Source organism: Choloepus didactylus, chromosome 2 (assembly GCF_015220235.1).
Source record: "Choloepus didactylus isolate mChoDid1 chromosome 2, mChoDid1.pri, whole genome shotgun sequence".
NCBI classification, from domain to species: Eukaryota; Metazoa; Chordata; class Mammalia; order Pilosa; family Megalonychidae; genus Choloepus; species Choloepus didactylus.
In genome coordinates, this window is record NC_051308.1 from 126,498,571 (window position 1) to 126,512,933 (window position 14,363).

General features: G+C 37.0%; 1 protein-coding gene across 7 annotated transcripts in view; it reads left to right on the top strand.

Annotated features, from left to right (window-relative positions):
* PHTF1 (putative homeodomain transcription factor 1) overlaps positions 1-14,363 on the top strand; it is a 142,141-nt gene that overhangs the window by 2,135 nt on the left and 125,643 nt on the right. The window lies entirely within an intron of this gene.

A 14,363-nucleotide genomic window follows, 5' to 3' on the forward strand; every position in this document is an offset into this window, starting at 1 on the left:
TAAGTTTTTTAGATTCATAAACATTTTTTTACACTGTTCTTAGAACTGAGTAGATTCTTTGGGATTTTTTTTCATGCTAACCAAGTGACAAAAATTAATGTATAATTCAGAATGCTAATTTATTACTTTATAATAGGGGAGGGAAGGGGTTAAATAATTTTGTAGTATTCCAAAGTCAGGGTTATGGGTCAAAATGTATGGGAGAGCAAATTAGCCATGGAAAGATTGCTTGGTAAACAAATGTAATTGGATAACCTTGTAAGATGTGGAAAAAACTAAAGAACCATCCCTACCCCTCAAAAGAAGGTATCTCTGTATTGACTTTGATACTTGAATCTACCTATTCAGGTTCTTACTTCCTTGAAAAGTGCTGAATAAATGCTGTCAGATTGTTGCACTTTGTACCTCTCTTCTTTTAAGATTTGCTGCAGACCTTGCATTAATTCTTTTTTCTGATGGTGGCAGTACAACTTAATTGTTCTATTTGTTTTCCTGATTTCTAAATCAGATTGATTGAACTTGAACATTTAGATCTCTTTGGTGAAATGCATTTAACCACCATTCATATGGTCGCATTCCTTTTTATAGGCCAATCAGTTAGAAACCTATTTCAATTTACAGGGTACCTGGCTAACTTTTTCATAAATTTTGTGCAAACCTTAATTATTTATATTGGTGGGAGATGGGTTACGGTGACTAAACTCCCAGTTTTATTTTGGAACTCTCTAAATCTGGTCCTGTTTTTCTTTTGTGAGCTGCTGATTGGTAGCAGGTATGATATAATGGAAAGAGAACAGAACTGAGAGAGTAGTCATGTTTGATTTTATCGCTAGCCACATTACTATAGTTTGCCTGGATTTTGGTTTCCTTATCTATAAAGAAATTTTACTCCTGCTACAGAGTTTCCTTCCTTACTTCCTTCCCGTAGTCAATTTAAAGATTTCCTCACCTCTTATTTCCACGCCATTTTATGCATACCTTCCTTTTAATACACCATATCAGTTATTTGTTAACCTGTGTGTCTTCATAGAATTCAAGGGCAGGAATTGTGTTCGTATCCCACTCTTAGAATATCTGATTAATACTAGGAGCTCAATATCTGTTGCTGTATTTAATTGAAACCCATGCATTATGTATATTTTTATATTCATTTCTTTATATGGCAGTCTATCTAACAACTCTTTAAAGGTACATTTAGTTTAGCAGCACTGGGGAGAATAAAATTGAAGACAACTGTATAAAAATTACTGAGCATCTATTAATGTAACATACATGTACCAGGTGTTAAGAATAAGTGAATAAGAAACAAGCATGGTTCCTGCCTTCATGGATTTCAGTTTGATGATGGTGAGAGAAAAGCCAAGAAATATAATACAATTTTCATATATGTTTAGGTCTTAGATAAAAATTGAAATATCAGATACAAAAAAGTATTTATTGCAATTTAAAAATAGATTAGCACAAATACAAAATTTTTTGAAAACAAAAAATTAAAAAGAGAAAGAAAACAAAAAATAAAAAAATAAATTTTAAAGCAAAAATAAACAGAAAAGTAATGTCAGATTACAGTACAATAAAATTAGAAATTATGTGATAAAAGTATAATTCAAAATTATAAAAGATGTCAATTTTAAAAATCTTAACTTGGATCATGAAAAATGATATGAACTCTTCCACAAACATTTATTAAGTTACCATGTTCAAGACATTTTTCTGACTGCTGCAGGCAGGAGGAAAAGTACTAACAAAGAGAAGTATGACTTGCTTAAGAGAAGAGTAAGTTGCCTGATATGATTGGATTATAATGTAGGTGGATGGGGTGGTAGGGTAGGTCCATTAAATCAATTTATAGCTGACCTCATTGCTTCTCTAAGAAATTTGGTTTGCTGTTCTGTTTTCTAAAGAAATGACAAGCTTTTATGGTTTTTGAGTAGAGAGACTACATCATGACTGTGTTTTTGCAGGATGGAAATAAAAATAATAGACATTATAACAAAATCTATGGCATGTTTATTGGTTTGGAGCTGTATGTACCCCAGAAAAACATGTTCTTAAACTTACCCATTTAAACTAGGACCTTTTGATGAGATTACTTCAGTTAAGGTGTGGGTCTTTATCCTGTAACTGTCATCCTTTATAAGCAGAATGAAACTCAGGCAGAAAGAGAGAAAGTCACAGGAAGTAAGAAGCTGAAGGTCAATGGAACACAGAAGAGAAGAAAGAGGCCAGAAGAGGCCCATGTGCATTGTTATGGCACAAAAAAGCCTAGGACCAAGGATTGCCAGCAACCAGCCCCAGAATGCCAGTCTTTGGAAAAAAAGCATCACCTTTATGATGCCTTGATTTGGACTTTTCTTTTAGCTTCAAAACTGTGAGCTAATAAATTCCCATTGTTTAAGCCAACCCATTGTATGGTATTTGCTTGAGCAGCCAGGAAATCTAAAACAGCATCTTTTGGAAACAGTATTTGATGAAATTGTATCACTCTAAATGCCTGTATTTAAAAAAAAAATTTAGATTAACTAGGAAGAAAGAGTAACAGTGAATCAAGTTAGTATACGAAGACTGTAGAGAAAGAAAACATTAATATGTTAAAGTAAAGCAAATAAAGAAATATCAAAAGAAAAAGCCCTAAAACAGTCATTATGAGTTCTTCATTTAGCAAATATTTGTTGAGCCCCTAACTATCATGTATTAGGCAGTAGGACACCATGTCTACATAATAGTGAGCAAAAACACTCAACATTTTTTTCCTCATGGAGCTTACAGTAAAGTAGGAGAGAATAATGAATAAAACTTATTTTGTATAAATGCCAAGAAGAGCAGCTATTATTTACAAGCTATTACATTTAATAATAAGGCAAATCGACCTAGTAGGTCAGAGAAACTGTCCCTATGGAATCCAAAAAGAAGAATGAAGTTGGAGGACTCATGCTTTCTGACTTTAAAGTGTATTAAAGCTACAGTGGTCAAAACAGCATGGTACTGGCATACAGATAAGCATATTGATCAATGAATTGAGGGTTCAGGAATAGACCCCCACATCTATGGTCAGTGATTTTGACAAAGCTCCCAAATCCATTCAACTGGGACAGAATGGTGTCTTCAATAAATAGTGCTGGGAGAACTGGATATTCATATCCAAAGAATGAAAAAGGACCCCTATCTCTCACCCTATACAAAAATTAACTAAAATTGATCAGAGACCTAAATATGAGAGCCACTACCATAAAACTCCTATAAGAAAATGTAGAGAAGCATCTTCAGGATCCATTGGTACATGGTCATTTCCTAGACCTTACACTCAAAACAGAAGCAAAGAAAAAAAAATTGATAAATGGGACCTCCACAAAATTGAATACTTTTGTACTTCAAAGGACTTTGTCAAGAGGGTGAAAAGGCAGCTTACTTAATGGAAGAAAATATTTGGAAACCACATATTGGATAAGGGTTTGATATCCAGAATATTTAAAGAAATTTATTACTCCACACACACACAAAAAAAAGAAAAGACAAGCAACCCAATTAATAAATGGGAAGAAGACATGGATAGACATTTTTCCAAAGAGGAAATACAAATGGCCAAAAAGCACATGAAAAGACACTCAACATTATTAGCCATTAGGGAAATGCAAATCAAAACCACAATGAGATACCATTTCACACTGACTAGAATGGCTACTATTAAAAAAACAAAACAAAACAGAACATTACATTACAAGTGTTGGAGAGGATGTGGAGAAATAGGAACACTTATTCACTGCTGGTTGGAATGTAAAATGGTACAGCACTGTGGAAGATGGTTTGGCAGTTCCTCAGGAAGCTAAATATAGAACTGCCATATGATCTGGCAATCCTGTTACCAAGTATATACACATAAGAACTGAAAGCAGGGACATGAACAGACATTTTCACCTGATGTTCATAGCGGTATTATTCAGTTGCCAGAAGATGGAAGCAACCTGTGTCCATCAGTTGTTGAATGGATAAACAAAATGTGGTATATACATACAATGGAATATCATTCAGCTGTAAGAAGGAATGAAGACCTGATGTATGCAACAATATGGATGAACCTTGAGTAGGATATTATGTTGAGTGAAATAAGCCAGACACAAAAGGTCAAATATGATATGATCTCACTAATATGAACTAAATATAATGAACAAACTCATGGAGTTAATATCTAGAATATAGGTTACCAGAAGATGGAACAAGGATAGAGAATGGGGAACTGATGCTTAATTTGTGCAGAATTATAAAATAAGGGCAATTGTAAATGTTTGGAAATGGATAAAGGTGATGTTAGGACAGTATCATGTGAACAGATAACAGTGCTGAATTGTGTGTGGATAGTGGTTGAAAGTGGAAGTTTAAGGTTGTGTATATCACTAGAAGGAAAGCTAGAGGATGAAATGAGACTGTATAACATAGTGAACCCTATTATGGATGATGAAGGTGGTTGATAGTGCAAATATGGGAATGTTCTTCCATGGATTAGAACAAATATATGTCACAACTACATGGTGTTAAAATAGGGTGTTATATGGGAAAAATGCACTTAATGCAAACTATAGACTATAGTTAACAGTATTATCTTAATGTTCTTCCATCAACTGCAACAAAGGTACCACACCAAAACTAAGTATCATTAAGGGGATATAAGGGGCATGAGATTTTTCTTTTTGGAGCTATGAAAATGTTCTAAAATTGATTGTGGTGATGTAAGCACAGCCCTGTGATTATACTGAGAACCATTGATTGTACACTTTGGATGGTGTGCCAGTTTGGATGTATTATGTCCCCCCAAATGAGCATGTTCTTTAATGAAATCTTTTGGGGGCAGACATATTAGTTTTGATTAGGTTCGAACCTTTTGAGTGAATGTTTCCATGGAGATGTGACTCAGTCAACTGTGGGCAACACCTTTGATTGGATAATTTCCATGGAGGTATTACTGTACCCATTCAGGGTGGGTCTTAATTAAATCTCTGGAGCCATATAAAAGAACTGACAAGCAGAAGGAACTGAGAGCTGCAGCTGAGATAGACATTTTGAAGATGGCTGTTGAAAGCTGACGTTGACATTTTGGAGAATGCCATTTTGAAATGCAACCTGGGAGCAAGCAGACCCCAGCCATGTGCCTTCCGAGCTAACAGAGGATTTCCAGATGCCAAAGGCCTTTCTCCAGTGAAGGTATCCTGTAGGTTATGCCTTACCTTGGACACTTTATGGCCTTAAGGCTGTGACTTTGTAACCAAATAAACACCCTTGATAAAAGCCAGTCCATTTCTGGTGTTTTGCAAAATGGCAGCATTAGCAAACTGGAACAGGTAGACTGTATGGTATGTGAATAATATTGTGAAAAATGAATTAAGTATAAAGATCAGAACTAACCCTGTTGATTTTGTTAATTGGTATATAAGCTTTTCATATCTTCTTTTTAAAAAAATTTTTAAAGTTTTATTCACACACCATACATTCCCTCCTAAGTAGACAATCAAAGATTCCCGGTATAATTACATAGTTATGCATTCACCACCACAGTCAGTATGAGGACATATCCATTTTTCCACTAAGAAAGAGGAAGAGGAGAAAACAAGGAAAAGGAAAAAAACCCCAAAACCCTGGCAACCACAAATACAATTAAAAGGTCAGACAAGAACACCAACACCAAGAATCCCATACCCCTCCCTTATATCCCCTTCTGATAGACATTTAGCTTTGGTATATTGCCTTTGTTATAATCAATGGAAGCATATTACAATGTTACTGTTAACTATAGACTTTAGTTTGCATTGACTGTATTTTTTCCCCAATACCATCCCATTTTCAACACCTTGCAAAGTTGACATTCATTTGTCCTCCCTCTTGTAAAAACGTTCTCATATTTGTACATTTAATCACAATAATTAACCACTCTAGGTTTCATTAAGTTATACAGTCTCAGTCTTTGTCTTTTATCTTTCCTTCTGGTGTCATACATACCCCTCACCTTCCTCTTTCAACTGTAGTCTTAGTCATCTTTGTTCAGTGTACTTACAGTATTGTGCTACCATCACCCAGTATTGTGCTATCCATTTCTGGATATATACAATCAATCCTGTTGAACATTCTGTATTCCTTCAGCATGAAATGCCCAATCTCTATCCTCTTTCTATCTCCTGATATCTTCATTTCTACACTCTTCTCCAAACCCCTCTCTCCAGTCTTCTTATCTGTCTGTAGCACTCCCTTTAGTATTTGTTGTAGAGGAGGTCTCCTGTTCACGAACTCTCTCAGTGTCTGTAGATATTTAAAATGTTCCCTCATTTTTGAAGGACTGTGTTCTGGTTTGTTAATGCTGCCATTTTGCAAAACACCAGAAATGAATTGGCTTTTATCAAGGGCGTTTATTTGGTTACAAAGTCACAGTCTTAAGGCCATAAAGTTTCCAATGTAAGACATAAACAAAAGAGTACCTTCACTGGAGAAAGACCTTTGGCATCTGGAAATCCTCTGTTAGCTGGGAAGGCACTTAGCTGGCATCTGCTTACTCCCAGGTTGTGTTTCAAAATGGTGTTCTCCAAAATGTCAGTGTCAACCTTCAATGGCTGTCTTCAAAATGTATCTCTAAGCTGCAGCAGTGAGTTTCTTCTGTCTGAGCTCCTTATATAGGACTCCAATGATTAAATCAAGACCCATGCTGAATGGGCGAGGCCATACTTCCATGGAAATAATCGAATCAAAGGTATTATCCACAGCTGGGTGGGTCACATCTCCATGGAAACAATCTAATCCAAAGATTCCAACCTAATCAACATTCATACATCTGCCCCCATAAGATTGCATTAAAGAACATGGCATTTTGGGGGACATAATATATCCAAACCAGCACAGACAGTTTTGCCAGTTATAGGATTCTTGGTTGGCAGTTTTTCTCTTTTGCTATCTTGAATATATCATACCACTGCCTTCTTGACTCCATGGTTTCTGCTAAGAGATTCACACTTAGTCTTATTGAGCTTTCCTTCTATGTCATGGATGGCTTTTCTCTTGCTGCTTTCAGAATTTTCTCTTTGTCTTTGACATTTGACAATCTGATTAGTAAATGTCTTGGAATAGGTCTATTTGGATCATTTCTGTTTGGGGTACTCTGTGCTTCCTGGACCTATGATTTTGTCTTTCGTAAGAGTTTGGAAGTTTTCATTGATTATTTCCTCTATTATTTTTTCTGCCCCTCTTCCCTTCTCTTCTCCATTTGGGCCACCTGTGACATGTATATGCCTGAGCTTCATGTTGTCATTCAGTTCCCTGAGCCCCTGCTCATATTTTTCCATGCTTTTCCTTATCTGTTCTTTTGTGTGTAATATTTCTGATGTTCTGTCCTCTAGTTCATTAATCCTTTCTTTTGCTTCTCCAACTCTGCTGTTGTATGTTTCCATTGCATTTTTCATGTCTTCTCTTTTGCCTTTCATTCCCATAAGTTCTGCCATTTGTTTTTTCAAGCTTACAAATTCTTCCTTATGGTCATCCAGTGTCTTCTTTATATCCTTCATCTCTTTTGTTGCATTTTCTTTCAACTCGTTGACTGGATTTAGAAGCTTTGTTTGAACATCTATAATTAGTTGTTTCAACTCCTGAATCTCAGTTGAAGTGTTAGTGTGTTCCCTGGGCCATATCTTTGTGTTTTCTGGTGTGGTTCATGATTTTTTTGCTGTGTAGGCATCTGATTTTCTTGATTAGTTCATTCTGGATGTTGTTTTCTCTCTTTTGCCTTGGGTTTTCTTGTTGGTCGTCTTTAATCTCTGTGTTTTCTTTGTTTCTGTTGCTGGCCAGTTGTCAGATTGGCTCTGCCCCCTAATGTTCCCTCCAAAATCTGGTACCCGTTGTGGCCTGCCTCAGGGATGGGCCAAGCCACAGGCACTGGGCACCCCAGCAAGTTCACTGTGTGTGGTAATACAAATCTGCTGGTTTCCAGTGGTTCTCTGTTTTCCACCAGTCAGCAAGACTTGGGTTTGTTTTAGATCTCTGCTTTAACAGTTCAGTTTTCTATATTTCTCAGCCAAAACAGGGCTAGGTACACAGCATGTGAAACAGCTCCTGTGGTCCTAAGAAAGGGTCTAAAGCATCTTTTTAAAAATGTTTCAATTCCCCTGCACCTTCCAGACTGTCCAGCAGATGGCACTGTTTGGTAACTTAATCATCCTCAGAAGCTGCTTTTCCTCCAAGCACAGGCTACATCTACACAGGTGATCTGAAACTACAGTATTCCTATGCCCTCACTTTGCCAGCCGAAATCTGGCTTGATGTAGGGCTCCAACTGTGGTAAAGTACTCCCTCAGTTGACCCAGTACTCCAGCCATCCCCCAGGCAAGGAAATGGCCTCCGGCTCCTACTTCCCTCAAGGGTGGTGGAAGGACTTCCAGACCCAGGGCTGAAAACAGTTTCTGTACATGTTTTCTCAGTCTCTTTATCCCTCACTGACCTGGGCCTTGAAATGTCCTATCCTGTCCCCTGGGTCTTCAAATTGTGGGGTATTTCTCACTGGTGTGAGAGATCTTATATTCTGTGTCCCTGGTAGAACGGGTCCTGTCTGCTGATTTTGTGCTTTTTCCACACAGAGACCAAGTGAGGGGGAAGGGAGAGGATCGGCTGGTCTGGGATGGAAGATTCCTACCTGATATTTCTTCTCTTTCTTCAGTTTGGCATTTGCAGGGTTGTACTACAGTCTGTATCCTCCTCCAGAGTTTCAAACAATTTGGAATTGTCCTTTTTTTCTTTGAATCTCTGGAGAGAAGTTTTCAGTAGCTGTTTACATGCTATGTTGATGATGTCACCCCCTCATATGTTCCTAATGGAAGAGAGATGTGTACTGATAAAAGCTAACCAGTCTGGCAGCTGGCATATACTCTTTTTTTTTTTTTTTTATTTCGTTAAAAGAAAGAGGAAACTAAAAATTTATTAAAAAAAAATAATGATTGTCTATTGCTGAAATAAGCATTTAGTGATATGCTTAAGAAAATGGGATCTGAAGGATGAGTAGCAGTTAATTAGGTGAAGAGGAAATATTCTAATCCTATGTGTGCCAGTTTGAATGTATTGTGTCCCCCAAATGCCATTATCTTTGTAGTCTTGTGGGGGCAGAAGTTTTGGTACTGGTTAGATTTGCTTGGAATGTGCCCCACTCAGCTGTGGGTGATGATTTTGATGAGATGTTCCCATGGAGGCGTGGCCCCGCCCATTCAGGGTGGGCCTTGATCAGTGGAGCTATATAAATGAGCTGACTCAAAGAGAGGAAAGGGAGTGCAGCTGGGAGTGATGTTTTGAAGAGGAGCAAGCTTGCTAGAGAGGAGCGTCCTGGGAGAAAGCCGTTTTGAGGCCGGAGCTTTGGAGCAGACGCCGGCTGCCTTCCTACCTAGCAGAGGTTTTCCGGACGCCATTGGCCATCCTCTGGTGAAGGTACCCGATTGCTGAGGTGTTACCTTGGACGCTTTGTGGCCTAAGACTGTAACTGTGTAGCCGAATAAACCCCCGTTTTATAAAAGCCTATCCATCTCTGGTGTTTTGCGTTCTGCAGCATTAGCAAATTAGAACACTATGCAATCTTTTTTAGAACATAGAGGAGGAAATACATTTCCCAACTCATTCTGTGAGACACATATTGCCCAGATACCAAAGGCAGATAAAGATGTCACAAGAAAAGAAAATTCCTCATGAATATAGGTACATGAAAATCCTTAACAAAATATTAGCAAATCAAATTTAACAACATATGAAATGGATTATATATTGTGACCAAGTGGGATTTATCCCAGAAACATAGCATTGGTTTAAAATTTGAAAATAAATTAATGTAACATTCTATATTAATAGAATAAAAGGCAAAAACCATATGATCTTCTCAGTAGGCACAGAAAAAATTTGACAAATCTACTACTCATTAATGATAAAAACTATCAACAAACTAGGAATAGAAGGTAGCTTCCTCAACCTGATAAAGGGTATCTACCAAAAAAAAACTTTTTGCTAATATCATACTTAATGGATAAATTCCCATAAGATTGGGAGTAAGGCAAGAATGTCTGCTCTCACCACTTTTATTTAACATTGTCCTGGGGGATCTAGTCAGTGCAGTAAGGCAAGAAAAAGACATAAAAGGCATTGAAATGGAAAGGAAAATGAAAAATACTTTTATTCATGATGAAATGATCCCATACTTAGAAAATCCTTAAAAAAGTACAAAATTTATTAACACTAATAAACGAGTTTAGCAAGATTTATGGAAATAAGATCAATATACAAAAATCAATTATATTTCTATATATAAGCAATGAGCAATCCAAAATGAAATAAAGGAAACAATTCCATTTACAAGAGCATCAAAAAGAATAAAATAGTTAGGAACAAGATTAACATAAAAAGTGCAAGACAGAAAACTAAATATTGTTGAGAGAAATTAAAATCTAAATGAATGGAAGGATATTCCATGTTCATGATTTGGAAAACTTGGAACAGTCCAAATGTATCTTATAGACTCAACATAATCCCTTCAAATTCCAGCAGGGTTTTTTTTTTAGAAATTGATAAGCTAATCCTAAAATTTATATGGATGCAAAGAACTTATGTGCCAGTTTGAATGTATTATGTCCCCCAAATGCCATTATCTTTGATGTAGTCTTGTGTGGGCAGACCTATCAGTGTTGATTAGATTGAAATTCTTTGAATGTTTCTGTGGGGATGTGCCCCACTCAGCTGTGGGTGATGACTCTGAATAATTTCCATGGAGGTGTTGGCCAGCCCATTCGGTGGGTCTGAATTGGATTGCTGGAGCACTGTATAAGATCAGACAGAAGGAGCAAGCTGCTATAGCCAAGAGGGACACTTTGAAGAAAGCACAGTAGCTGCAGATAAGAGACAGGTTGAAGACGGCCGTTGAAAGCAGACTCTTGCTCTGGAGAAGCTAAGAGAGGACAAATACCCCAAGTGCAACTAAAAGTGACATTTTTGAGGAACCACAGCCTAGAGAGGAATGTCCTGGGAGAAGGTCATTTTGAAACCAGAACTTCGGAGCAGACACCGGCCACATGACTTCCCAGTTAACAGAAGTTTTCTGGACGCCATTGGCCATCCTTCACAGTGAAGGTACCTGATTGTTGATGCCTTACCTTGGACACTTCATGGCCTTAAGACTGTAACTGTGTAACCAAATAAACCCCTTTTATAAAAGCCAATCCTTCTCTGGTGTTTTGCATTCCAGCAGCATTAGCAAACTGGAACAACCTACAATATCCACAATAAATTTTTAAAGAACAGAGATGGAAGACTTACATTACCGTATTTCAATATTTAATATAAAATCACAGTAATTGAGATAGTGTGGTATTTGCATGAGACTAGACATACAGATTAATGGAACAGAATAAGAAGTCTAAAAATAAATCCTTAAATTTTTGATGAATTGATTTTTGACAAAGGTGCTTATTGTCTTAGTTTGCCAGGGCTTCTGTGAGAAATATTACAAATGGGTTGGCTTAAACAACAGGAATTTATTGTGCCATGGTCCAAAATCAGGGTCTCAATAGGCCATGTTTTCTTCCTGAGTCTATAGTGTTTTTGTGCAGACTTACCTCTCTATCACTGTCACATGGTGATCTACCTCATTCTCTGGTTTCTTATGACTCTTGGCTTCTACCTTTCTTGCTCAGTCATTTGTGTCACTATCTATATTTCCTCTCCTTCCAAAGGCTCTAGTTCTATGATTTAAGGCCCACCTGATTGAATTTGGCCTCATCTAACTAGGATCTTTGAAGATACTGTCCACAAATGGATTCACATCCACCCAGACTCACCTCAGCATATTCAAAGATACTACTTACACATAGGTTCACACCCACAGGACTGGGATTTAGGACTTGAATATGTCTTTTGGGGGGATATGATTCAATTCCCAACAGGTGCCAAAGCAAATCAATGAGAAAAATAAGTCCTTTTAACAAATGGTGCTGGGCTATTGGATATCCATGTTTAAAAATGAACATTGATCCTCAATTTACACCATATGCAAAAATCACTTAAAAAGATCATAGACTTAAATGTAAGAACAGAAACTATTATTTTCTAGAAGAAAACATAGAGAAAATCTTTGTGACTTTAGGTAAAGATTTCTTAGAAAAACTATACAATAAAAAATTGATAAATTTGACTCCATCAAAATTTAAAATGTTTCATCTTCAAAATATTTCATTAAAAAATGAAAAGACAAGATACAGACTGGGAGAAAATACTTTCAAATTGTATATCTAATGAGGTTTTTGTATCCAGAATATATAAAGAACTCATACAACTCAATTGCATGGTTTAGAAATGGGAAAAAGATTTGAATAGACCTTTCACCAAAGAAGGTAAATGAATGGACAATAAGCACATGAAAAGGTTTCTTAAAATGTTAACTCTATACCTCCCACATGGCCCAGCATTTTCCATTCCTATAAATGTCTACCCAAAAGAAGTAAAAACCTGTGAACACATCCAAATACTTTTTTTTTATTAAATTCAGTTTTATTGAAATACATTCACACACCATACAATCATCCATGATATACAATCCACTATCCACAGTATGATAAAATAGTTATGTGTTCATCACCACAATCTATCTCTGAACATTTTCCTTACATCAGAAAGAACCAGAACAAGAATAAAAAATAAAAGTGAAAAAAGAACACCCAAATCATCCCCCCATCCCACCCCGTTTGTCCTTTAGTTTTTATCCCCATTCCTCCACTCATCCATACACTAGATAAAGGGGGTGTGATCCACAAGGTCTTCACAATTACACTGTCACCCCTTGTAATCTACATTATTCTATAATTGTCTTCAGGAGTCCAGACTGCTGGGTTGGAGTTTGGTAGTTTCAGGTATTTACTTCTAGCTATTCCAGTACATTAAAACCTTAGAGGTGTTATCTATATAGTGCATAAGAATGCCCACCAGAGTGACCTCTCGACTCCATTTGGAATCTCTCAGCCACTGAAACTATTTCGTCTCATTTTGCATCCCCCTTTTGGTCAAGAAGATACTCTCAGTCCCACGATGCCGGGTCCACATTCACCCCCGGGAGTCATACTCTGCATTGCCAGGGAGATTTACACCTCTGGGAGTCGGGTCCCACGTAGGGGGGAGGGCAGCGAGTTCACCTGTCGAGATGGCTCAGTTAGAGAGAGAGAGGGCCACATCTGAGCAACAAAGACATCCAAATACTTTTAATAGCACTATTCATAATAGACAAAAAATGGGAGAAATCCAAATGTCCATCAACTGGTAAAGATAACAAAATGTGTTATATCTATAGCTTGGCTAAAAACTATTACCACATGCTATTAAGTGGATGAACCTCAAAAATGTTATGCTAAGTGAAAGAGCCAGATATGAAAGACTACATATTGTGTGATTCTGTTTATATTAAACTTCTACAAAAGATAAATCTACAGAGATGGAAAGCAGATCAGTGGTTGATTGTGGCAGATGGTTGGAATAGGGATTCACTGCAGACAGGCACAAAGGATTTTTTGGCATAATGAAGATGTTATAAAACTTGATTGTGATGATGGTTGCAAAACTCTATAAATTTACTAAAAATCATTGAATTGTATATGTATAATGGGTGAATTTTATGGAATATAGATTATTCTACAATAAAGCTGTTTTTTAAACCTGTCATCAGTAGAAAAGGGTAGGAAAAATTATAATGTAGTTCAAAAAATTATGCATATTCCCAATTAAGATTGTCTTTAAACATTTCTTGAGTGATATGAGCAAGATAGCGATTTAGGCAGCTTCAAGCTCTTGTCTCCCATAGACACATAAAAAACAAACAAACAAAAAAACAAGCAGAAATGATCAGAACCAACTTTGTCAGAGCTTTGGAAAACAGTCAAAGATTTACATCAAACAAGTGGACACTGAATCAATAAAAAGGCTAATTAAAGAAGGTAGGAAAGCTTTGTGGCATTTTTACTTGCCTTTGTCCTACTTCTTTCCTTCCCCAGATCAGTGGCAATCTTGAAGATGTTAAGCCTGGATTCACATTGTGGGACCCTGGTTTCTTTTTCTGGAGGGAGAAGAACAGACATTATTGTAAGTGTCTGTTCTAACCTGTCTGATTTCTACCTAAAGGACTTTTGCAATGTGCTCATCTACATCTCACCTATCTCAGAGCTCACTCAGGGTGGAAAAGTGGCAGGCATTGTTTAGAAACACTATAAGGGAAACAAACAGCTACCTGGGGCAGAAGGTTTGGTTGAGACATATAGTAGATCACCTGAAGCCCACAAGTAAAAGCTGGAAAGAGTTTCTTTGTGAAGTAAGGACATTCAAAAGCA